The following is a 26,976-nucleotide window of genomic DNA, read 5'->3' on the forward strand; positions in this document are numbered from 1 at the left end:
TAGTTGAGGCGAGAGATGACCAGGGAGTGAACTAGGAGCTATGTGGTGTCATTGGTTAGAAGGGGGGGGGGGGTATTTTGTAGATGTTGCAGAGGTTGATGTAGCAAGATTTGGACAGTGATTGGATGTGGGGCCGAAAGGGTAGTTCAGAGTCCAGGATTACACCTAGAACCTTGGTATGCAGGGATAGACTGATAGTTGTGCCATCAATCTTGACAGAGAGATCAGGGGAAGGGGTACGCGGGGAAAGAAAATGATGGTATCAGTGGGAAGAATTGTGCCCCAATCAGTGGTATCAGTGGGAGGAATAGTGCCCCAGTGTTGATGTCAGTGGGAGGCATAGTGTCCCATTATTGGTGTCAGTCTGGGGAATAGTATCCCATAATTTATGTCAGTTGGAGGAACAGTGTCCCATTATTGGTGCCAGCGGGAAGAATAGTGTCCCATCATTGGTGTCAGTGGGAGGAATAGTGCCCCATTGTTAATGTCAATGGGAGGAAAAGTGCCCCAAGCGCTGGATAAAGGCAAGCAAAGGGCCACAGTTTGGAGACCATTGCTCTAGCGAGTCCGATACTCCTGTTTTATTGAGACAATACAAAAGAAAAGCTGAAGCCCTAGAATCTTTACAAGTATGAAAAAAAACATCTAACATTATTAAACCAGCTGCCAGGAAGGTCTTGGGTTTAAGTGTTATGCTGAAGGGCTTCCATTTCCACAACAAACATGACATGTTTAATATCTGCCTTTTGCATCACATAGACATTATTAACGTATTAGCAATGTCAGACAGACTGAGCAGTGTGGACCTGGCCTGCGTTTAATGATGTGCGGCTGACACAGACCAGCGGTGACCAAGAGTACATTACAGATAAGACACTTGGGGTCACAAGCCTAGTCAGTGTACCAGCAGATTACTTGGTGTCCTTTATCTTGAACACACTAATAAATGCAGCTTTTATTTCCACTTGGACACATCTGAAAATGGTGTTGACTTCTCCAATTAAATATTTAACCCCAGAAGCACACGCCATCAATATGAATATTACTCCTATTGATTTAGCAGTTGCTTTGTATACTGAAGCAGGATTTTACAAAATGACAGAAAAATGACAATATGCGTCTCCTTAACCACTTTCAGACCGGACCATTTTGCTGGTAAATGACCAGAGGTCTTTTTACACTTTGGCACTGCGCTGCTTTAACTGGTAATTGCGCGGTCATGCAATGTTGTACCCAAACAAAATTTGCGTCCTTTTCTTCCCACAAATAGAGCTTTCTTTTGATGGTATTTGATTGCCTCTGCGATTTTTATTTTTTGCGATATAAACGTAAAAAGACCGCAAATTTTGAAAAAAAATGATATTTTCTACTTTTTGTTATTAGAAAAATCCAATAAACTCAATTTTAGTCATACATTTAGGACAAAATGTATTCAGCCACATGTCTTTGGTAAAAAAAAAGTCAATAATTGTATATTTATTGGTTTGCGCAAAAGTTGTCACATCTACAAACTAAGGTACGTTTTCTGGAATTTACGCAGCTTTTAGTTTACGACTGCCTATCTCATTTCTTGAGGTGCTAAAATGACAGGGCAGTACAAAACCCCCCCAAATGACCCCATTTTGGAAAGTAGACCCCCTAAGGAAATTGATAAGAGGCATGTTGAGCCCATTGAATATTTTATTTTTTTGCCTCAAGCGATTGAATAATGACAAAAAAAAAATTTTTTTTTTTTTTACACAAAGTTGTCACTAAATGATATATTGCTCACACATGCTATGGGCGTATGTGAAATGACACCCCAAAATAAATTCTGCTGCTTCTCCTGAGTACGGGGATACCACATATGTGGGACTTTTTGGGAGCCTAGCCGCGTACAGGGCCCCGAAAACCAAGCACCGCCTTCAGGCTTTCTAAGGGCGTCAATTTTTGATTTCACGCCTCACTACCTATTACAGTTTTGAAGGCCATAAAATGCCAAGATGGCACAAAACCCCCACAAATGACCCCATTTTAGAAAGTAGACACCCCAAGCTATTTGCTGAGAGGCATGTTGAGTCCATGGAATATTTTATATTTTGCCACAAGTTGCGGGAAAATTACAAACTTTTTTTTTTTTTTTTTTTTTTTTCACAAAGTTGTCACTAAATGATATATTGCTCATGCATGCCATGGGCATATGTGAAATGACACCCCAAAATAAATTCTGCTGCTTCTCCTGAGTACGGGGATACCACATATGTGGGACTTTTTGGGAGCCTAGCCGCGTACGGGGCCCCGAAAACCAAGCACCGCCTTCAGGCTTTCTAAGGGCGTAATTTTTTGAGTTCACTTCTCACTACCTATTACAGTTTTGAAGGCCATAAAATGCCAAGATGGCACAAAACCCCCACAAATGACCCCATTTTAGAAAGTAGACACCCCAAGCTATTTGCTGAGAGGCATGTTGAGTCCATGGAATATTTTATATTTTGCCACAAGTTGCGGGAAAATTACAAACTTTTTTTTTTTTTCACAAAGTTGTCACTAAATGATATATTGCTCACGCATGCCATGGGCATATGTGAAATGACACCCCAAAATAAATTCTGCTGCTTCTCCTGAGTACGGGGATACCACATATGTGGGACTTTTTGGGAGCCTAGCCGCGTACGGGGCCCCAAAAACCAAGCACCGCCTTCAGGCTTTCTAAGGGCGTTACAGTTTTGAAGGCCATAAAATGCCAAGATGGCACAAACCCCCCCCCCCCCAAATGACCCCATTTTAGAAAGTAGACACCCCTAAATTTAGGGGTACACTAGTGAGACTAGGTAATAAATGGCGGGTGCCCTGAAACTATAAAAAAATAACTAACCAACCAGCGTCACCTGTAACAGTTATATGGTGATCACTGGTGAAAGGGTTAACTAGGGGGCAATCAGGGGGCTTTATGCGGTAGTATATGGGGGTCCCTGGCGCTATAAAAAGCTGCGGCGAACCTAAATACCTACCTGCCTAACTAGCGTCACCTGTGACACTAATACAGCGATCAGAAAAACGATCGCTTATTAGGCTGGGTTCACACTGGAGCGATGCGGGAACGCCACGAATGCGCGGCGGGTTCCCGCATCGCATGCCTCCCGGCGGCAGTTCACACTGCCCTATGCGAACTGCTGGGAGTGTCAGTGAAATGTTAATGACACCCCCAGATCAGTTCGCATATCGCAGTGCGATCTGCAAACTTGGATCGCATGGTGTGAACACCCATGCGATCCGATTCTGCTGCGGACCAAAAAAAGGGTCCCGTGCGAGTTTGCGGCGGGTGCGACACGAATTCAGCCATACTATCTGTATAGCTGAACTCGAATCGCACAGAGATCGGATGTGATTTGCACTGCAGTGCGGTGCGAATCACATCCGTTCTCATAAACCGCTGCAATGTGAACCCAGCCTTAGTGACACTGGCGACGGGGGGTGATCACGGGGTTAAACCTTTATTGGGGGGGTTAGGGGGGTACCTTAGAACTAAAGGGGGCTAACCCTAACTGCCCTAACAGTTATTAGTCACAAATGACACCTGCCGGGTGATCAGGGGGTTAAACCTTTATTAGGTAATAAATGGCGGGTGCCCTGAAACTATAAAAAAATAACTAACCAACCAGCGTCACCTGTAACAGTTATATGGTGATCACTGGTGAAAGGGTTAACTAGGGGGCAATCAGGGGGCTTTATGCGGTAGTATATGGGGGTCCCTAGCGCTATAAAAAGCTGCGGCGAACCTAAATACCTACCTGCCTAACTAGCGTCACCTGTGACACTAATACGGCGATCAGAAAAATGATCGCTTATTAGGCTGGGTTCACACTGGAGCGATGCGGAAACGCCGCGAATCCGCGGCGGGTTCCCGCATCGCATGCCTCCCGGCGGCAGTTCACACTGCCCTATGCGAACTGCTGGGAGTGTCAGTGAAATGTTACTGACACCCCCAGATCAGTTCGCATATCGCAGTGCGATCTGCAAACTCGGATCGCATGGTGTGAACACCCATGCGATCCGATTCTGCTGCGGGCCAAAAAAAGGGTCCCGTGCGAATTTGCGGCGGGTGCGGCGGGTGTGGCGGGTGCGGCGGGTGCGGCGAATGGCTGAACTCGAATCGCACAGAGATCGGATGTGATTTGCACTGCAGTGCGGTGCGAATCACATTCGTTCTCATAAACCGCTGCAATGTGAACCCAGCCTTAGTGACACTGGCGACGGGGGGTGATCACGGGGTTAAACCTTTATTGGGGGGGTTAGGGGGGTACATTAGAACTAAAGGGGGCTAACCCTAACTGCCCTAACAGTTATTACAGTCACAAATGACACCAATGCAAAAAAAAAAAAAAAAAAAAAAAAAAATGACATTGGTGTCACTGTGACTGGGGGGCAGGGGTAATTTGGGGGGTGATCGGGGGGTAAAGGGGGGGTGTGAGTGTGCCTGGCATGTTCTACTGTGTGTGGGATGTGTTGGTGCAACTCACTGATCCGCTCTCCTCCGTGTCGGAACGAAAAATACCGACACGGAGGAGAGAATACATCACTTCCTCTCCTGTGTTTACATTACAGGAGAGGAAGTGATGTCACCGGGGATTTCCATTCGTCGGGAGCGATCGCGAGGGGGTGGCCATGAATGAATGGCCGTCCCCTCGTCCGGGATCGCTCCCGAACGAAAACCGACCGCCGCAGGCACCGGGCGGGGGCCCGATCGGGCCCCCGACCCGCGGGAGGCAAAGGACGTACATATATGTGCTTATGCCTGCCCGTGCCATTCTGATGACGTACATCGGCGTGAGGCGGTCGGCAAGTGGTTAAAAGTCATTTTTTGCTATACAATAGTCAGTAGCAGTGCTTGTGAATTAGGCCAGCGATGTGCATAGCTCACTCCTATTCAATATAGGCTCAGGGAGGGGTGGTCTGATGTCTATATCTATATATAATATATTACTTATTCTGACAGATCCTGGCTCTTGGATCTAGTAACTATATTCCATATCATAATGGTAGTATATGGCTGATACAATAATCACATGTATAACCATAACTATACATGTCGTCATTGTTAAGCGTTGACATATCTTAGTAGACGTACAACTCCATCCAACTGCTATGTGTATTAGATTCTCCAAATTAATTCTCAATTTGTTCTAAAATAAAAAAACAAATAGCATCATGCTAGGCAATAAAGTAACAAAGCCTCCATGGAATTCTCAGGGTAAGATTCAGGCCGTTAACACATTTTAATGTCATAAAGAGGGGGACTGGTTAGAAATCCCTGTTGGCTTTTAAATACTATTCGACGCCCCAATAGAAGGATTCCACTTCATTTCCAGTGACAATTGTGGCTGGACATACACTTTAATATGCTTACATGAACATAAGCAGTCAATGTAGTTCTCAGTCCACTATAAATCTACAAGTGTACAATAGTTATGTTGTACATTGTCTAGCATGCTATACACTTTAAATCTGAAGCTTAATCTGGTTATGTTTTTCCCTCCCTAGTTCCTCCTTTCCCCACCCATTTAGATGCCAAGGAAACCTTTAAATAAAACTTTTAATTATATACTTTGTTTTAGACCCAGTGATGTTATTAGTGGGTCTCTGTGCTTCTCTATGCAGTGAAGGCAGATCATGGCTGGTCAGAAGGGCCAGCAAGATGCTGTAAATAGCTTCCTGAAAATGTCACCGTATCGTGCCTCAACACTCCAGTTAAGAATAGCCTTCAGCCTTGACGAAGACAGTGGGCTTGCGCTTGAGAGGAGTTATGTCTTGATGGGTGGATTTCAGTCTAGAGAAATGGGCGTTCCCAGGCAGACTGCATTTGCATGCAGATCACTCTAGGTAACACCTACCTGTGATGCTCAGCCTCCATGCTTGAAAGAACTAAAATCAAATGGTGAAAGGGACAGACAGGCCAGTAACGCTTATTATAAACACTAAAATCTGATTGCGCAATGTCCTTTAGATCTACTGACAAGTATTTAGTACAAGGGTCTCCTTGGTTGGATAGATCAGGTAGATCCTAATATTACAAAATAAAGTTGATTATATGGTCAGATTGGTATGGTGTGGTGAACCTCAATCCGGCCATCAGATTCAAAACCATGTATGGGCAGGCTGAATGTACACATGTTGATCGATTGATCAACTTGGGTACAACCAGCCTGCTGGATTTTACATGATTATTGCTAGCATCTGTTATAATCACTGTGTTCTCCCAGCAGGGGAAGCCGTCCCCATTGGGAGAACACAATGGCTTTGAGGGAGGAATTCTCCCATCGACACGGACTGTGTCAATGGGGGAATCAAGCAATTTTCGCTGTGGTTAGAAGAAAGAAAATCCCTCCATCTATGGCCAGCCCAAGGCTTGAAAGGAAAGAGTTACAGGATGCTGAATGTCCTGCAGCCAGGAAATGAGGGGGCATCTATCTGACTTGATAGAGATAGTAATATACACTGTGAAAAGCTGTCAGCTCTATAAGACTGAAGGTAAAGCTGTTCAGCTTTAAATATACATCGTGACAAAGCCATCAATCATGTTAGTTTGACGTTGTTGAAACACAAAGAATTGCTCAAAAACATAATTAACCACTTGCCGACCGCCTCACGCCGATGTACGTCATCAGAATGGCACGGGCAGGCATAAGCACATATATGTACGTCCTTTGCCTCCCGCGGGTCGGGGGCCCGATCGGGCCCCCGCCCGGTGCCTGCGGCGGTCGGTTTTCGTTCGGGAGCGATCCCGGACGAGGGGACGGCCATTCATTCATGGCGATCGCTCCCGACGAATGGAAATCCCCGGTGACATCACTTCCTCTCCTGTAATGTAAACACAGGAGAGGAAGTGATGTATTCTCTCCTCCGTGTCGGTATTTTTCGTTCCGACACGGAGGAGAGCGGATCAGTGAGTTGCACCAACACATCCCACACACAGTAGAACATGCCAGGCACACTCACACCCCCCCTTTACCCCCCGATCACCCCCCCAATTACCCCTGCCCCCCAGTCACAGTGACACCAATGTCATTTTTTTTTTTTTTTTTTTTGCATTGGTGTCATTTGTGACTGTAATAACTGTTAGGGCAGTTAGGGTTAGCCCCCTTTAGTTCTAATGTACCCCCCTAACCCCCCCAATAAAGGTTTAACCCCGTGATCACCCCCCGTCGCCAGTGTCACTAAGGCTGGGTTCACATTGCAGCGGTTTATGAGAACGAATGTGATTCGCACCGCACTGCAGTGCAAATCACATCCGATCTCTGTGCGATTCGAGTTCAGCCATTCGCCGCACCCGCCGCACCCGCCACACCCGCCGCACCCGCCGCAAATTCGCACGGGACCCTTTTTTTGGCCCGCAGCAGAATCGGATCGCATGGGTGTTCACACCATGCGATCCGAGTTTGCAGATCGCACTGCGATATGCGAACTGATCTGGGGGTGTCAGTAACATTTCACTGACACTCCCAGCAGTTCGCATAGGGCAGTGTGAACTGCCGCCGGGAGGCATGCGATGCGGGAACCCGCCGCGGATTCGCGGCGTTTCCGCATCGCTCCAGTGTGAACCCAGCCTAATAAGCGATCATTTTTCTGATCGCCGTATTAGTGTCACAGGTGACGCTAGTTAGGCAGGTAGGTATTTAGGTTCGCCGCAGCTTTTTATAGCGCTAGGGACCCCCATATACTACCGCATAAAGCCCCCTGATTGCCCCCTAGTTAACCCTTTCACCAGTGATCACCATATAACTGTTACAGGTGACGCTGGTTGGTTAGTTATTTTTTTATAGTTTCAGGGCACCCGCCATTTATTACCTAATAAAGGTTTAACCCCCTGATCACCCGGCAGGTGTCATTTGTGACTAATAACTGTTAGGGCAGTTAGGGTTAGCCCCCTTTAGTTCTAAGGTACCCCCCTAACCCCCCCAATAAAGGTTTAACCCCGTGATCACCCCCCGTCGCCAGTGTCACTAAGGCTGGGTTCACATTGCAGCGGTTTATGAGAACGGATGTGATTCGCACCGCACTGCAGTGCAAATCACATCCGATCTCTGTGCGATTCGAGTTCAGCTATACAGATAGTATGGCTGAATTCGTGTCGCACCCGCCGCAAACTCGCACGGGACCCTTTTTTTGGTCCGCAGCAGAATCGGATCGCATGGGTGTTCACACCATGCGATCCAAGTTTGCAGATCGCACTGCGATATGCGAACTGATCTGGGGGTGTCATTAACATTTCACTGACACTCCCAGCAGTTCGCATAGGGCAGTGTGAACTGCCGCCGGGAGGCATGCGATGCGGGAACCCGCCGCGCATTCGTGGCGTTCCCGCATCGCTCCAGTGTGAACCCAGCCTAATAAGCGATCGTTTTTCTGATCGCTGTATTAGTGTCACAGGTGACGCTAGTTAGGCAGGTAGGTATTTAGGTTCGCCGCAGCTTTTTATAGCGCCAGGGACCCCCATATACTACCGCATAAAGCCCCCTGATTGCCCCCTAGTTAACCCTTTCACCAGTGATCACCATATAACTGTTACAGGTGACGCTGGTTGGTTAGTTATTTTTTTATAGTTTCAGGGCACCCGCCATTTATTACCTAGTCTCACTAGTGTACCCCTAAATTTAGGGGTGTCTACTTTCTAAAATGGGGTCATTTGGGGGGGGGGGTTTGTGCCATCTTGGCATTTTATGGCCTTCAAAACTGTAACGCCCTTAGAAAGCCTGAAGGCGGTGCTTGGTTTTTGGGGCCCCGTACGCGGCTAGGCTCCCAAAAAGTCCCACATATGTGGTATCCCCGTACTCAGGAGAAGCAGCAGAATTTATTTTGGGGTGTCATTTCACATATGCCCATGGCATGCGTGAGCAATATATCATTTAGTGACAACTTTGTGAAAAAAAAAAAAAGTTTGTAATTTTCCCGCAACTTGTGGCAAAATATAAAATATTCCATGGACTCAACATGCCTCTCAGCAAATAGCTTGGGGTGTCTACTTTCTAAAATGGGGTCATTTGTGGGGGTTTTGTGCCATCTTGGCATTTTATGGCCTTCAAAACTGTAATAGGTAGTGAGAAGTGAACTCAAAAAATTACGCCCTTAGAAAGCCTGAAGGCGGTGCTTGGTTTTCGGGGCCCCGTACGCGGCTAGGCTCCCAAAAAGTCCCACATATGTGGTATCCCCGTACTCAGGAGAAGCAGCAGAATTTATTTTGGGGTGTCATTTCACATATGCCCATGGCATGCATGAGCAATATATCATTTAGTGACAACTTTGTGAAAAAAAAAAAAAAAAAAAAAAAAAGTTTGTAATTTTCCCGCAACTTGTGGCAAAATATAAAATATTCCATGGACTCAACATGCCTCTCAGCAAATAGCTTGGGGTGTCTACTTTCTAAAATGGGGTCATTTGTGGGGGTTTTGTGCCATCTTGGCATTTTATGGCCTTCAAAACTGTAATAGGTAGTGAGGCGTGAAATCAAAAATTGACGCCCTTAGAAAGCCTGAAGGCGGTGCTTGGTTTTCGGGGCCCTGTACGCGGCTAGGCTCCCAAAAAGTCCCACATATGTGGTATCCCCGTACTCAGGAGAAGCAGCAGAATTTATTTTGGGGTGTCATTTCACATACGCCCATAGCATGTGTGAGCAATATATCATTTAGTGACAACTTTGTGTAAAAAAAAAAAAAAATTTTTTTTTTGTCATTATTCAATCGCTTGAGGCAAAAAAATAAAATATTCAATGGGCTCAACATGCCTCTTATCAATTTCCTTAGGGGGTCTACTTTCCAAAATGGGGTCATTTGGGGGGGTTTTGTACTGCCCTGTCATTTTAGCACCTCAAGAAATGAGATAGGCAGTCGTAAACTAAAAGCTGCGTAAATTCCAGAAAACGTACCTTAGTTTGTAGATGTGACAACTTTTGCGCAAACCAATAAATATACAATTATTGACTTTTTTTTTACCAAAGACATGTGGCTGAATACATTTTGTCCTAAATGTATGACTAAAATTGAGTTTATTGGATTTTTCTAATAACAAAAAGTAGAAAATATCATTTTTTTTCAAAATTTGCGGTCTTTTTACGTTTATATCGCAAAAAATAAAAATCGCAGAGGCAATCAAATACCATCAAAAGAAAGCTCTATTTGTGGGAAGAAAAGGACGCAAATTTTGTTTGGGTACAACATTGCATGACCGCGCAATTACCAGTTAAAGCAGCGCAGTGCCAAAGTGTAAAAAGACCTCTGGTCATTTACCAGCAAAATGGTCCGGTCTGAAAGTGGTTAAATGATCAGATGTGGTGTAAAAAGGGCCCATATGACCTTGATCTAAATGCGGGGAAAGGGTTAAACATTACTCTTGGAGAGACTCTTGAGCCCGCACTGATGAGCCTAGTAGCAGCCACGCTGTCCGCTCTAGCTGTAGTTAAATCTAGCATCTCATCGACTTCAGTGGCAGCTTCGGGACCCTGTTATTAAGTCGCATCACCTGTTTCTTGTTTGCATTGATTAAGGCATCTTGTTATACATGCTGTGAGCTGTTAATCAGTTCCATGTGAAAGCTGACCACCCCTTTAAACATTCCATTTTCTAAATTCAGAAAGTAATCATAAAGCAGCCAAGTGCTTTCTTTCCTCCATGTGAATGTGTTGCACATTTTTAAATATCACGGAGAAATTCAAGAATAGAAGAAATAAAAAAAAAACCTCTTTGATAGTTAAATATGACCACCATTATAGGTTCTCCATAATGTGCATCGAAAAGTAGCAAATGCTAAATTAGATCCGAACTGCCTTGCAATTAATAAACAAAAATTGGTCTCATTCACAGCACCCACTTCAGACTCTAAACAGATTCTCTGCGTAGAATAATGAAACTTAAATTAGCTAAAGCGCTCATTTTCTGCGAGACGGAGAAATTAATTCAATCAGGCGTCGGTCCAAAGGAAATTGGCAATTTGCAGTGATTGTCCCTAGCAAAATCACTAGAAAATTTGCCCAGAATAACTGTTTTCAGTCATCTTCCAAGCAAAGTACATCAATCTGTTATATCTGCAGTTATCATAGGCAGTGTCAACACACATCTGTGCCCACATACATCACGTTACTGATATTAGTAACGTAATTATTACAAGACATTAAGAGACACACAAATAAGAACTTGGACTTTTTTATGATTTCCTCTTAATAATTACCAATAACAATGGCAGTATTACAGTATAACAGATTGGTAAAATTGGAATGTAGCATTACATTGATTAGTACGTAAAGATGTTATCTTTAGATAACTTTAGCTTATTGCCATAAGCGTAGGTCTTGAACAGCTTTTCTTAACCTTTTTACATAGGGAAGCCTTTGAAATGAATGAATGGGTTTTTCAATGATTCCGGCTTAAAATGATATCTACAACTCGCAGTACAAGAGTGTGCTCAGTGAATTTTAATTATAAGAATAAAAGAATATGAAATGTTGTGAAAGGTAGCTTATGTGACACTTGGATACATTTTAACACCCCCTTCACTACATAATAACTTTTTTTTCTAGTAATAATAATAATGGTGAGAAAATAATTGCAAACTGTGAAAAGTTTAGCATCCATTTACAACTAGGTGGCAAAGGAGATTTAATGTTGATAAATGTAAAGTTATGCACTTGGGGGGTAACAACATGCATGAATCATACATACTAGGGGGAGTACAACTGAGGGAATCCATAGTGGAGAAGTATCTGGGGGTTTTGGTTGATCATAGCATGAGATGCCAAACAGCGGTTTCCAAAGCAAAACCAAGCAAAGTCCTTTCTTGTATTAAGAGATGTATGGACTCCAGAGAGAGAGAGCGATATCATTTTGCTCCTTTACAAATCACTAATAAGACCTCATATGGAATATGGGGTTCAGTTTTGGGTAACAGATCTCAAAAATGATATCAAGGAACTGGAGAAAGTGCAGAGAAGGGCAACCAAACTGTTAAGAAGCAAGAAGGAGCTCAGCTATGAGGAAAGATTGGAGCAGGGGTAGGCAACCTGGCGCCCTACAGCTGTTGCAGAACTACAAGTGCCATCATGCCTCTGGGAGAAATTGTAACTGCCAGCCTTGCCTCATGGGAAATGTAGTTCCTCAACAGCTGGAAGGCCCCAGGTTGCCTAATCCTGGATAAGAGGAACTGGTTTTATTCTCTCTTGAGAAGAGGAGATTAAGGGGGAATATGGGCAACATGTACAAATACATAAGGGGTCCATATAATGAACATGGTGTTGAGTTATTCACTGTAAGGTCATCACAGAGGACAAGGGGGCACTCTTTATGTCTAGAGGAAAAGAGACTTAATCTCCAAATACAGAAAGGTTTCTTCACAGTAAGAGTTGTGGAAATGTGGAATAGACCCCCTCAAGAGGTGGTTCTGGCTAGCTCAGTTGATTGCTTTAAAAAAGACCTGGATTCCTTCCTAGCTGTAGAGCATATACAGTAAGTGGTAATAATATTTATAGGTAAAGTTGATCCAGGGAAAATTTGATTGCCTCTTGGGGGATCAGGAAGGAATGTTGCCCCCTGCTGTAGCAAATTGGATCATGCTTTGCTGTTTTTTTTTTGCCTTCCTCTGGATCAACTCTGGGTACAGGATTGTATATATGGGATTGTATGATTTCTCTTTTATTGGTTGAACTAGATGTCTTTTTTCAACCTGACTAACTAACTATGTAACATTGGTGGTCAATGCAATGCCCATTTTTTTTTGTGTTTAATGGGGAAATGCCCCTTTTTATTGATGGTCAGTGAAAAAGTGGCCCTTTTATACTGGAGGTGAATGAAAAAGTGACCCTATACATTGGTGGTCAGTATACAAGTGCCACACACCAGATAGTAAAAATGTTTGTGTCCCCTTACTTTGGTGGTCATTGGAAAAATGCCTTGTTACATTGTTGGTCAACGCAGTGTCCCTTTACTTTGGTGGACAGTGTGGAAATGTCTCATTACATTGGCTGTAAGTGGAACAGTGATATTCTTAAATTAGTTATGAGTTCAAACTAGTGCGAATTGGATGCGGCTTTCCCTGCATCCAATTTGCATGACAGGAGATTGTGACCAGCTCTATATGGAACCGGTTCACATATCTCCGGGGCGGCTGCGGAGCAGTTTGCACAGAGGTCCTGTGCGTCTTTGGCTCAGTTTCAGGGCTGAATTCCACCAAACATTTGTCCCTGATTCATCTCTGGAAAAAAGAACAGGGACGCACTGAACCCCCTGCGGCCAGTCGCATCCGACAGCAGTGAGAAGCCAGACTCAGAGGAAAAGTGACCCTATTTATGGTTCATTATAAACATATTCCTTTAAATTGGAAATCAGTTTCCCTTTAGATTGGTGATCAGTAGGGGGGGTTCCCCCTTACATTGGTGGCCAGTGGATGGAATGCCCTGTTACATCTTTAATCAGTCTAGCGCCTCCTGTTGAGTGACATTGGGAGCGGAACTATACAGGCACAGGCAGGTAGAAAATCAGTCCAGCACTTCTCATGGAATCCCTAGCCATCTCTTGGGGAACTCTGTAGTGCCACAGAACCATTGTTAGAAAGGCTGGTCTAGATTTATCTTCTGTTTTATGCCTCATTCACATATACCCATATTCACTGTTGTCAGTATAGATATCTCCAAAAACACATCGTTATTACAACCGGGCAGAATGGATATGCAAAGAGCCAGAGAAAGCATAAAGGGTTGACACTTGGCTTTTACAAATTTCATTTATTTGCAAATGTTCTATTTGTGACATTTATTTTTCCTGTAATAAGCTAATAGCATTTTACGTTTATTGGCCTTTTAAGTTAGTTTTAAAGTGTTTGAAAAACATGATTAATGTAAAACTAATAGCATGAAGAACTGGTTAATAGAACAGGGTTTTCTAATTAAAACCACAGCTAAAGAATTTCACAGTGCATGCAGTACATATCATAATGAAACAGCATGGCATCAGTTGATGCACAGATTAATTTTAGACTTGTGTCCCCAGCATGACCTAGAATGGAGCCATCCAAAATTACATTTTGACCATGCACCAGTGAAATATTCTGGAGCAACTACTCATATTTATCCTTGCAAAGAAAAAACTGTTCAGAGTACAAAAAATGTCTTGTACTAGGGCTCTGTAACAAAGACAGCGAGGCACTGCAGCACAGAATACACTACAAGAATCTTTTATCACTCATACTTTTAGCCATGTACAGAGAATTTACGTATTAAAGGAGGTTGTCAGAGCACATGTTATTATCAGAACATTTGAGTTAAACAATATTAGATGGATCAACAACAAAATTAATCCAAGAGGTCATAAAATGTTAATCCAAAAAACGGTCAAAAATGAATCTGTCTATCTTTCTGTCAACCTGTTTATGATTTTCAGAAGATTGGAATGGAAAGCTATTAAATTAGCTAACAATATTACAAACCCAATAGCTCATACTAATGAGTGTCCAAAAGAAAATCTATCTATCTATCTATCTATCTATCTATCTATCTATCTATCTATCTATCTATCTATCTATCTATCTATCTATCTATCTATCTATCGTCTACTGCTAAACAGTTATTTGTTATGGAGGCCCAAGTTGAGATGAATGCATAAAGCCTACTTTTGCAGGACCAATAGCAACATGGCTAGCATAGTAGTCCATAGTAACAATTCCTAAATCATTCATTGTTTGATTGCTCCATTTTGAAGAATTGTGAAACCTGAACAGTTGGGCTTGGACTTGCTGCACTTTGCACATCATACTTGCTCTACCATAAAGGAATTACGTAATGCGGCAAAGCAACGCACTTTGTTCTTATTCCTGAAATAGTAATTGTTTGATAGCTGTTGGGAAGTTTTCAAGAGTTACACCAATCTACTTCAGTAAAATGAAAATGAATACATATATAAGTCATCGTATCAGTAGAGGTTACATACAGTATATTATTTGCCGTTGTAGGCATACAATAGAATGAAAAGGATGTATAAAGGAGGGACAGCAGCAAGCGCCTTTTTAGATAAAGAGAAAATAAACCTTTGCTTTGTGAAAGAAATCAGTGGTAGAGATTTAGCAGACAGGATGCTATATGCAGAGATAGACATGTTGAAAGGTGTGTGACAAAACCAGCTCTGTTAGGAAGCAGCTTTGATCATATATAACCAGTCTAATCAAACAAGACTGGGGGGCCTTCATGACATTTTAACCCAGCTTAGAAATAATTACATACACATCTAAAGCCAGAGTTAGCTTTAACAAAGACTCTGTAATATTGCCCTCCCCAAAACATTTTTGTCATTTCATTTTGCTATATATATATATATATATAATTTTTTTTTCTAGGAAATAAAGTTACTGTTAAACAGTCTCAGAAACTCAGTCACTTGTCTTCTTATGGACATGTTGACACATTTGGTCTGATTTTACTGAGAAGAATCTAAGAGAATCTTTACTCAATACTTTGTGTGAATATTCCCTTCAGTTGTCCAATCAGTTGAAAAGCATCTGCAGATGATTGGGTATTCAAGGTGAGCATGAATTTGCTTTTCTCATGACTGGATACTTGAAGTGAATTTTTGCACAATTTTCTTGAATAAATGTTCCAAATCCCTTACTAAATCAGCCCAATTGTGTAGAAATGCAATTTTCCCATTATATTGCATTTTTTTTTTGATTACTGATACAAAATACAATTGTTTTTTAAAGAATGCTAGTATGAACAAAATGCTGCTTTATTTTGTAATTACATTGATGTTTGATCTCTGAATACAACCTATTATCCATTGAAGTGTCGCAGGATAAGAATTACACATTTGTTCAAGGAACAAGAGGCTTTTACCTGATTCATCCCTATTTTTTTAAATGATGGCAGTTAACAAAGTGATCAGTTTACATGTGGATGGTGCTGCACAAAGCTCATATAAAGGGAAACCATAGTAGTTTCTGGACAATTTTATTGATATTTATGAGTTTTTTTTAACTGATATTTATCATTACTGTATTATATGTATACAATACATCTTTTAGAAATAAGTATTTAATGCAAAGTGCTTCCATTCTTCAGTATGTGCAGTGCATGGTTGGCTGTCTAATAAGAAAGCTGAGCATTAGTTCTGCCTCTGTTGTCTGGCTCTTTTTCCACTATGAGAAGAAGAGGAGCTGTGTCCTTCCTCTGAGTCATTCAGCAGACTTATTCAGCTATATGTCTGCGCAATGTGAGATGCTACGAATCAATTCAGTATTAACAGCACAGCAGTAAACCAGCTATTTAAAGTCCTGCAGCACCATATTCACCACCTTCTGGCTGGATGTAGTTAATATGAAAAATTGATATGCAATATTTCATGGTTACCCAACCGAAAAAAAAAAAAACACGTTTTCAAAGGTTATCTGTTTTTACGTCCAAAAAAATACATGAATAAAGAAACCATATGGCAAAACACCCTACATTCCATTAAACTATTTGCTTCTCCGGCAAATAAAGATTATCATTAATGATAGTAAAACCATCCATTGAGGGTCATATAACAGTCAAAATGATGAGTTTCCTTATTAACCTGAGAAAGCCTGTAAACAACTATAAAATAAATTAGTGGTAATACAGCGTCCCTAAATTGCAATGTATATTTTATTCAACACGCTTGATTAACAAATACTCTACTCTATAAACAGCTCAAGGCAAGTCACCATAGTAAAATTATATACAATTACGATTTACCGTAGAAATAAATGATTAATCACTTAATATACTCTTTTACCCTAAAACAACTACCGACATAAACTAAATCCACAAATGAAGTATATGTAAATCTAAGCATTAAAACCTCATATATGTTTTTAATGTTAATATGATTTCAATCACTTTAAATCTGCAGATTTTTATAAAATACAACTTGGCAATCCTGCCATAAGAGTCTTTGTTCAGGCACTTCCTGTTATAGGGTGACAGTGCTTTGTCCCTGTCTTACAGTTGTGCTTGTTTATCTGTCACACAAGCTTACAATGGAAATTAAAAAGTGTCCGTTTCCAACACATATTGCCCAGGCATGGTAAACTGCTATCACCCTCTGGAGATCTATGCTAAAGAAATCCATGCTTGCATCACTGAAGTGCTTGCATATGGGCAGAAAGGGGCTGCTAAGAGGCTGCAGAAGATCAGCACTGTTGAGATGCAGCAAAGGATGAAAAACAATGAAAATAGCATTCTAATAAATATAAAATGGCTTTTTTTTAACCTTAGTACTGTAGCACAATAAATACCATTCACTTGCATGTAAATTGAAAATTCATAGAATTATTTTTCTTAACTAATATGGGCAGAGCTGATTCAAAAAATGGGGAAGAGTCAACAAGAGGTATGTAATCCGCCATGTAAAATAATGACATACATGGGCGACAAATATACAGGAAAATGGCTTGACTAGGCAGAAAATCAGATTCTTTGCTTTTTTCTTTCTATGCACCCAGAATCTACATGCCAGCTTTTTATATAAATGTCATGGCAAAAACCATATGCCATAGCATGTTCTTCATTAGATAGACTAGCTAAAATGACCTTGCCACTGTCAGGCATAAATTAAACGAGAGCAAAGGAAAACAAGCACGATGTTGGTATATTCACTTCTTGCAAAAAAAATGTGATTCCATATATATATATATATATATATATATATATATATATATATATATATATATATATATATATATATATATATATATATATATATATATATTGTATATCACGATAGGCTGTACACCTTTTTTCCTTAGCACCTAAAAGATCTAGTTACATAATAAATATAATAAAGTATAATTTAAGCTATAAATGGTACTTAAAATGTATGAGACTGGGCTATTGTGTTATGTCTTTTATTCAGAAATGTATGTATTGTGTGTGATCATTTTCAAATACATAGATCAGATCAGGTAAATGCTGCAACCAGAGTATACGTCTTGTATCTTTATGTATTAACTGCATTTGATGATCTTGGGATAAGGTAAAGGACAGTTGAAGGCTTATTCTGGAACATGGGCTTTAATGATAGCAGTAGATAAGTATCTACTGTTATTAGTACAACCAAATATGAACATTAATTTGATGGAAGCAAAATTGTACTTCAGAGAAAGTAATTATGCGGTCCACAGTTGGCAATATTTTATCCAAATATGTGTGTATGCTCAATGTGACCCACTTTCACGTAGCCCACACGGGTTTACTCAAGGTGTCTCTTCCTACAAGCCTTCACTATACCTGCAGGTTACATGGTTACTCCCCAAATGAGCCTTAGCATATTTTTATGAGTACTGTATCAACATTTACATTTGTAAACTCGTCCAAGGGCAGGGACAAATGTGAAAAATGTTAGGTTTCTTTCAAGAACTTTGTAATGGTGGCCAAGTTCTAACATTCCAAATCTAGGCTTACTGTACAGTAAATGCATAATAAAATTACACAGGGTGTGACACTGTGTAGCAATATAACTCTCTTATCTTTCAATGGCACAATTGTTAAAGATTGAATTATTTTGCAACTGCGTACTGAAAATATTGACATGCAATAATGGTATTTGAATATATATGAGAGGTCCACATACCTAACGACTGATGGGCCCCATTTTCTTAACAATAAAAGTAGCAACTAAATCTACAGAGAACACCTTTACAGCTACAAAAGTACACAACTGTGAATGTACAATCTATACAAGTTTGTATTATAGAATGATATGTGCACTGCTCATCCAATGATCTATAGAATATGTGCACTGCCCTTACATATATGTATCTGCAAACAGCTCTTTAAACCACAATCTGATGTCTCACCCTATTTTAAATTCCCCTAGATGGCACAGAGTTAAAACTGAAATGTGTCTGTGGCTATTAAAGTTCAGACCCCAAACTCTTTAACCTTACCATGTCATACAGGGGTATTGTTTATTAGAGGATTCGTAAATTTTTAAAATACATGTAGTTTTATAACCTATATAATACAGAAATAAATTTATCTGAAGTCTTCCATACGACACCATTTAAGAAATTAAGGTCATTTGCTCTAAAAGCTCCCATAAAACGACTTATTATCCTACCGGCAACAGCTGGCTGCCAGTGATGTGCATATTAAGATATATTTTTATCTGACAATTAGGGAAGATTCGTATTCTAGCAAGATCCAGACTATGAAGGGGAAATCAGAAGTGTGTGGGATTTCTTGGCCTTTTTTCCAATCTTCTGAGTTAAGAAGCAGAAATGACTCATAATAACAGAACACAGAATTAAGATATTCTTGACCTCATTTTCTTTTTCGCAAGGAAGCAAGGAGACCCTTGACATTTTCAGTTTTCTATAATAGGTATAGCTAGTTAGAATATTTGGATCTATCTTCAGTTTAAAAAGGTGCTACATCAAACATGTTTAAAAAGGTTATAGGCATCTCATTTTAAAGCATGCTTTACATTCTATTGTTACATCTCCCGAACCGCTGGCTGATCACTAATGAGAAGGACAGTAAAAATATTCTACCCTATCCTAAAATTAACAGCATGCCTTTACATCGCACCTGTATTCATATATCAACCATTATATTAATCTTTGTTTTTCTATCACCTCTGACACTGCAGAAGAAAAAAAAAACTGATTTGATTTCCAATGCCCTGTGGACATGTTTTACTGGTTCTACACGAGTGTAAAGCCATATTATTGTATCATAAAGGAGAATTCCTGGTAAAAAAACATATGTTTGCAAGTTGCTGATCATGCAGAATGATTTCTGAAGTGTTCTTCACACCTAAAGAGTTGGTTTATTTATTTATTTTTTTCACGCCAAAGGATGGATATTTACTGTAGGTAATACTTAAATGGGCATTTTGAAATGAATAGCTGCACTAAGATTCACCACTTTTGCCATTGTCATAAAGGTGACATTTGATGCATATAGATGTATTTCTATAAGAACGCAACTGACATAGTTGAATTTGTAGAAACAATAAAATATATTTTTTCCTATTATAGGTATGTCAAAATAAGTAAATATAACTTTTGTAAAGGAAAGAGAACTATTTATTTTAGCAAGTCAAGTTACATATAGTTTGCTTAAGTATATCCAGTTTCTATGAATCACATTCCTTCCAGAACTGAACAGTCAGAGTGAAATGACAGCATGTTTCCCCAAGAGTATTGTTAATTGTGAAAATACTAATTATATACAGACTGTCAATCAAGGGCGAGCAATAATTCTTTAGAGCACAGAGGACATTTGGGATGTTCTGCTCTGAAGCATGTGTGCTTTATGGAATACCCCGGAGCGGTTAGTTACACTTCCTATGTTTAAGCGGCAGGCAGACTTCCCTGGTATTTTAGAAGAGATGGATGCAGATTCAATAAGACACCCCATGCTGCAAAGCTTAACAGCTATTGTTGTATTTGTAAAAATGGACTCACACTTGAGTGGGTTTATCTGCCCTGATAAGAGCTCAATCCTATCACTCTGGCTTGATAATTGGGCTGTTTTCTTGTTGCGGGAATGAGATCACTACTACTAAATATTCACAGGATGTGTCACCCATAAGTTTACAGCTTCACATTAATTTCCATGTGTTCAGTTACAGTGTGAGATGTGAATGCAAAATGAAAATTTACTTTAGTCAATGCAAAGGGTTTTGTGTGCAAGATAACGAAAGGAGGGGTATACAGTATATGATATGTAAGGGAGCCCTGTTAAGCCCTGAATCTATCTATCCATCTATCTATCTATCTGTCTATCTATCTGTCTATCTACACAGACAGCTTTATATATATATATATAAATCTTTACTCTGTCTTCGAAGTTTACTTAAGATGAACACAACAATCATTTTAATTTACTCTGTTGTGTTATTATATAGTTAGTCGGACACCTGCTAAAACTGTATGTAAAATAATGTATTCTCTAGTCTTTGCCCACTTGCAATACCCAGCCAAGTAATGAAATGTAATATTAGGAATTTCCCTTGAACTTGATCAGACATTTGATATCAGCAAGACCTGCGAGTAAAAATTAGTCCTTTGTTAAATCAGCCTCCTTGCGTAAATCAGTGACCTTGCTTTGGGGTTTTCAGTCTGTAGCTGACTCCCTATGCACAGCATCATATATTATGAAAAAGTCTAAATTGTTATGGGTAATGCTGATGCATATTTGACAGCACTCTTAGATTTGTCTATCCTGTGTAGTGTGCACTGTATGAAAAAAACAAACACACTAATATAGTGCACATAGTACATTAAGAAAGAACAAGCTCTCTGTGAATTGCATCACTGCCTTGCAGTGAAGAAATGCTTTCTTCTCTTTCTTCTTCTGCTGTGGTGATGTGCAAGTAAAATAACACTGTTTAAACAGCTAGAAGCACTTGATGTTTCCTCGCCACCTTTCAGGATCATGCTGCTTCTACTGCTCATGCAACCAGTTGGTACCAGAGATGCTGTACCAGTAACATCCACAAGATGGTAGTAGACATCACCAGCATTGTCCTTTAGGGACCAATTTGACTGCTAATGTTCTCTGGATGCTGAGATGTTAATGGTCGGGATGCTCTTTACAGACAGTCACTCGTATAACAGAGCCTCACAAAACTGGAGCATCAGCAGCGCTGCGAGATGGCCAAAGAGCGGCATCAGCTTGAAGTTAGGAATTAAAGCTTTTTATTTCTTATGGATTGTAATTTTATGACATATGTTTTTTTATGACTTCTGACTTCATCCATTGACTCTTAAGGAGGTCGATAAAGGAGTCATTTACTCAAACTGTAAGTACTGCTATCACAAGTACAGTAAGCCACCTATCCGTCCTGTGCATTGTACACGAGCAGCCTCTGAGCTTCCATCTATCATTTAAAGCAGTGGTTCTCCTGTCCTCAGGACCCACTAACAGGCCAGGTTTACAAGATAACTGAAATACATCACAGGTGATATCATTTGCTTCTCAGTGATTGCAGGATTCTAGTCTGCATCTCCCTAAGGTAATACTTAAAGTTTTACCTGTTAGTGGGGTCCTGAGGACAGGAGTTGAGAACCACTGATTTAAAGGTAACCTGTGCTGGGGAGAAACCTCGAGGTTGCTGAGCTCCTTATAAAAAATGTTAGTTGTCTGGCTATGGTGCTTATCCTGTGACTTCAGCATAGTCTGACCTGGAACAAGCATGCAACCAATGAAGTGAGACTGAGGTCAGAACTCCTGATCTGCCCGCTTGGTTCATGTGACTCAAAAAAGGGCAGAAGACATTAAATCAGCAGGACAGCCAGGCAATTGGCATTTCCAGAAAGACAAGACATTTCTCTTAGCACGGGTTCCCTTTAAATATTGTATTCTGTCCTCTTTTATGGTTTCAGCACCAGCACACATGCATACATTATTAAATTGATAGAGGGTTTATGCAGAATGGATTGCTAAATGAGATCCCTAATATGCATAGTATAGGGATGTGTGCAGATCCAACTCTCTAGTCAAACATCTCCGTCTCTTTCGAGCTGAATCCGTTGCACGCTATCTATATGAAAGAGAAATAGCAATTGCGCTGTGTTCACCTACACATCTCATGTTGATAACAGAGATCAGAAGGAATTTCTTTCAAAGGCTGTAGCTGGCACTGAGCAGCAAGCCACAGAGCAAAGATGCAGAAACCTGTTCAAAGAGTGACATTCACAAAGCTCATCTTGACAAAAAAATAAGGAACAATTAAGAAAGAACTCTCCCCCCCCACCCCCCTTCATCCCCTGCTCATCCCCCTAAGGGAGTTCACCTGAATCTCCTGCTTGCAGCTTGTGCCTGGAACATTTCAGCAATAAAAGAAATGCAAATGAGCAAAACGACATTCAGGAAAAAGTATGTACTTACTGAAAGAAGGCTTTCTGTGTCCTAATTAGAGGGAAGTCCCTGTCTCAGGAGTTATAATCCTTTTATTGGTGCTCATTAGCAAACAGGAGTATGTTATCCAGATTCTCTTTTTAGGAGAATGAGCCCCCCCACCCCCTTCCTTCTTTTGCTGGATCCTGTATCCAAAGAGTTCGGCAGAGCTTCAATTGCTATTATCCATGCCAAAAAAAAAATAAATCAGGGACCCCCTCCCCGGATACTATGTATGTGGCAGGACTTTCTGGGAAATAAAGTACATGTTATCCTCTTAGATCCTGAAAAGAAAGACAAAAAATGAAGAAAGATACCAAAAAAGAGGAGGGAAGAATCAAGAGTTGATTTCCTGGCTGTGTGCTCCAGATGTTCCGACAGCTCCCTTCCCTCTCGGCCTCCAGATGTGCAGTGTGGGGAGATGTTGTTGGCCCAGAGTGCTGAAATGCACACAAGCTACTGCTCTCATTGTATTTAGAATGGAGATTTGTTGAGAGGGATTGAGAGGCAGCATCAATCACTCCCAATTACCTTTGGCATGATGGGTGGGGACCTTGCTGTCCTTGTAGTGACCAGTCTGTCCCTCCAAGTTACTGCAAAACACATATCTGTGAGGTGTCAGAAAGGGAACACATGCTGAAATGAGATGAGCCAGGGACCTCTCTTCACTGGGTGGGGTGGGGAGAGGCTGACCACACAGCAGCAGGCGGGGAGCAGGACAGGAGTTGGGGGTGCTTGCTGGCACACACAAGGAGGAGGAGAGAGATGTCTTGCTGTTTGGAGAGAAGATTTCCAAATGCCAGCAAACAAGAGATTGCAAACCTTATACTAGCTCTACTCCAGGATTCCTGAGCGGTCCTAAAGACCTTAGCTGATTATCCTTGACAAGCTCTGCATTATTGATTGCAAGCTCTGCGGTTCTCCCAGGGGTAGAATCCCAGCTGTTACGGAAGGTATTTTGCTTTTGAAAGGAATAGTTCTCACTTCATTAGCAAAAAATCTGCAGCAAAATCCAGCTTTACGAATTTGGGTGCTTGCCAACTGATATATTAACCCTTTGTGTGCTGCGGAATTGTAGATAGCGACGTGTTCAGCGTGCTTGTGCATGCGGTGTTAATATGTGTCGAGTGTCATTTTAGGCAGTTGTATGCAAGAGTTGGATTTTTCTTCTATAGTCAGAAACTTAATTCACAAAGCAATTATGAACTTAACAACTTATTTATTTTCATGACATACAATACACTAAATAAACTATCCATATGGGTTTGTCACATGCTGTATGTATGACCTGTACCTTTTTTTCACAGTGTATGTGACTGTAAAATTGTATTGTTCCATAAAGTGAGGAGGCTTAATATATCTACAAACTAACAATAATGTTCACTTTAAGTAAAATCTGTTAAAACCACAAAAATGTGTTAAAACATGCAATAAAGAAAAAAATGAAATAGGGGTGTATATGTTATCTATCTATCTATCTATCTATCTATCTATCTATCTATCTATCTATCTATCTATCTATCTATCTATCTATCTATCTTTCTATCTATCTACATAAGGAAAGTATTTATATTATGTAAATCTGACGTACTTTAAACCCATTGTAAGGCTGGAGCGAGTTGAAAAGAAGAACATTATTTTTCATCTATGCCATCAATCAATGATAATAGATTTTTCCTCACTCAGGAAGATAGATGGAGAGACCTGGAAATTCAGCAAATTTATTGTGCAAAACAGTCCAGTTTGGTTGACATAGTGTATGGGTTCTTGGAGTGTGCTGTGCAAACTGTGCTTCTGTTGGAAAGTAAGCAGAGACACTTAACTATTTTCTAAAGAGTAAATCAAACATAGGAAATCAGTGTTTATTTCCAGGAACTTTTACAGAATCAAGCCATCTGCAGCCAGCTATTCATATAACAAGGGGAACACTCGATGTAACATGTACGTAGGCAGGGGGTTGTAAAATATAAAGCTATCTGCTGGTCCAGGCTCTAGAGTATGGAATTACTTGTGTTAGGGATTCGGACCGCACAGGCTCCTCCAGTGCTGTGTACACAGGCTGTATTTCTTTTTTTTTACATCACATTTCAAGGTCTGGCAAAATATCTCCATTCTCTGTATATAAGAAGGACATGTTAAAGTAGATGTAAACCCTAATTGAATTGCATTTTATTTGCTAAAGCACAATTGCTATTTTATTTTCTATAAAATAGTTGTTTTCACCTTTTTTCGTCCTTTCCTGCATGTCAGTGATGCTAACATCCTGCAGCCTATTTGCTTCCCTTTATTGTCTACATTCCTATGCTCCAGTGATGGCTGCATGGTATTTCTCAGGGTGGGTTTCCTAATAGTGACAACAGTTGACCATGCCTGGGTAATGTGTTTGCCCCAGAAGACTCTGCGACAGGGTGACAACGCTGTAGTACAATTACTAGACAGGGAGTTGTTCACCTATAACAGTAGTGCCTGAACAAGGACTTTCCCTGCAGGATAATCCACTATTATTTTAATAAAAGTTGTAGATTTATAAATATTTAAAATGGCTTTTAAAAATGACACTACCATGTTAAAGGGTATATGAGAATTTTGTGATTTGGATTACGTTTTAAAATAAAAAGCAAATGCTGCCCGGGTCACTGTGGTTAAAGCCCAAGAGAACAATGGCAAACAAAATGATGAAGACCTCTTACATTCAGCCTTACTTTCTGTAAAATGAGTTTGGCCCATAAAGTGTATTTTATTAGTTGTTGTAATGCTGGATACATTTCTCTGAGTCTCACATAGTGTATTTAGTGGAGATGTGCACATGACATCTGGAGCACGGAAAGCAGAGGCAAGTCTCCGGTAACAACAAAGGATATAAGAAGGTGATCACCATCAGCTCCTTAAATGATAAAATTGATACCTCAAGATGAAAGCTCTGAATGTTTCTGCTTCTTTGTCCCAGTTCATATAATTTTCCAATCATATCATCCGTGTTGGCTATGGGGCTAATTATTTCTTCACTCCCTGCCATAGGACAGTTCAGAGGCAACTCGTCTACACCCACCATGGAGGTATTGTGATCAATCTTTATAACTAACCAAGGAATGCTATAACATGCAAGAACTGTGTGAATGCATATCTTAATTACAAAAATGATGGTTCCTGATCCCAGAACACTGTTAACCCTACCCAGGTTTTATCTGCTTACTTCCTAGGCTGGTGCTTGCTCACTTTATGGGTTGGTCTCACCCAGACCACACCTCTAAATATGCAGAACTGTCCATCAACCTCACTCTATTGGTGACCCCTGGCTCTAAATATGAGTGGACTGTCAACTCATAGTCCTGAAACCGGAATTTAAAGTGTTACTAAACCCACAACTGTAAAATCAGTCTGTATATTCAGTAAAGCATGCTTGTTATACTCACTGTGGAACCTAAGGGGTTAATCCTCTGCATTGTGTAAAAAGCTGTTTGATCCAGTCTTCTCTGATCCTCCCCTTCTTTTACTAACCTCAAGCCATCCACTGAGAGAACAGAGCCTTAGAGGCACTCTACACATGCTCAGTTTGGTGTGTATTACTAGCGACTTTTTTTTGAGAGGGTGCATGTGATCAGCACAGGGCCCATAAGCACTGTCCAGACAGAAAATCAAAGGTCATGCAGCCTCACGGGACAGGAAGAGAAGAATGAAAACTCCTCCTACAAACTTTAACCAGTGCTCAGCCAGACACTAATAGAAATCACAAGACTACTATATACTGCTGATAAGAAAAGGTATTTATCAGTTATGTTTACTAAAATAATTGCATTTCCACATTCTGTGTACTGTGAGGGACCAGATATAGTGAATGCATGGTCCTGGGTTTATTAACACTTTAATGCTATTTGAGTTACTGCACATGTGCAGTAATATGTAATACGTTGGGGTAGACAATACGATTAAAAGGTATTATATGCGATATCAAGACATTGCTAAAACAAAAAACAAAAAAAATAAGAAAAACACTCTGGGAGTTCCACCTTGAAAAACATTTTTACATTTTCACAGTCCCTTACTAGTAATAAAAAACATCTGGATAAAAAAATAAAAAAATGTACCCACCAAAAATGCCCTGT

The 26,976-nt window shown here is 40.6% G+C and overlaps 1 protein-coding gene across 8 annotated transcripts in view; it reads right to left on the reverse strand.

The window, feature by feature from the left end:
• The window catches only part of NTNG1 (netrin G1), a 411,337-nt gene extending 387,651 nt beyond the window's left edge, over positions 1-23,686 (reverse strand). For 2 of the 8 annotated variants that reach the window (XM_077452783.1, XM_077452780.1), the window contains exon 1: positions 22,865-23,682. The gene's annotated coding sequence lies outside the window, so the exon portion shown is untranslated. Of the gene's footprint in view, positions 1-22,864 lie in introns of all 8 variants that reach the window. The other 6 variants (XM_077452782.1, XM_077452781.1, XM_077452777.1 and 3 more) reach the window with 5 other exon arrangements.
• Positions 23,687-26,976: the final 3,290 nt, after the last annotated feature.

The sequence above is a fragment of the Lithobates pipiens genome, unplaced genomic scaffold, assembly GCF_037356315.1.
Source record: "Lithobates pipiens isolate NorthernLeopardFrog02 unplaced genomic scaffold, aLitPip1_a1.2 Scaffold_23, whole genome shotgun sequence".
NCBI lineage: Eukaryota > Metazoa > Chordata > Amphibia > Anura > Ranidae > Lithobates > Lithobates pipiens.